This window comes from Brassica oleracea, chromosome C2 (assembly GCF_000695525.1).
Source record: "Brassica oleracea var. oleracea cultivar TO1000 chromosome C2, BOL, whole genome shotgun sequence".
Taxonomy (NCBI): Eukaryota; Viridiplantae; Streptophyta; class Magnoliopsida; order Brassicales; family Brassicaceae; genus Brassica; species Brassica oleracea.
In genome coordinates, this window is record NC_027749.1 from 27,458,479 (window position 1) to 27,459,215 (window position 737).

Consider the following 737-nt stretch of genomic DNA (forward strand, 5'->3'; position numbering starts at 1 on the left):
ATGATTAGGATTGTTTTAAAACTTGAATCTGAATCTTGTTTAAACTAAAACCCTAATCTCGAATTTTAAAATTCCTAATGGCCTTGAAACCCTTAATCTTGATTGATATTTCTAAAGGCCTTGAAACCTTAAATCTCTCATTACTTAAAAGCTTGAAAGATTGATTTAAAGAATTTACATATTGAATGAGAGTTAGGTTGCTAGATTATTTAATTCTTAAACCTAATAGATATGCAACTAAGAAATAGGATTGAATGCATCTAGATCCCATTTTGTATTTGGCCGTGTGGCCTAATACATTGCTCACACTTGCGGCCTTGTGCCCTTGATTGATTAAAATCCGTGTGGCTTAGTGAATATCAAAGTGACCATGTGGCCTAGTATCCGGATGGTTATTTAAACCGAATTGCATCATGATCTGATCCTTAAGATCGTTGTATCTTATAATGGCCGTGAGGTATAAGCATCACAATGCAAAGCCGTATGGCCTAAGTATTATAGATAGACTTATGAAATCATATGCACTGATTATTTGAATTGGTTGCAAGAATTCTAAATCATGAATTGATTGATGATTTCAGATGCCGAGATTTGATCCCATGGATTATGCCATTCTAAATCTCTCTGGAGATAATTATCTAGAATGGGCAATGAACACTTCAGTTACTCTGAAATCAAGAGGACTCGGAAGGAGTATCATTCAGGGAGATTATGCAACTGAAAGTGAAAAGTTAAGA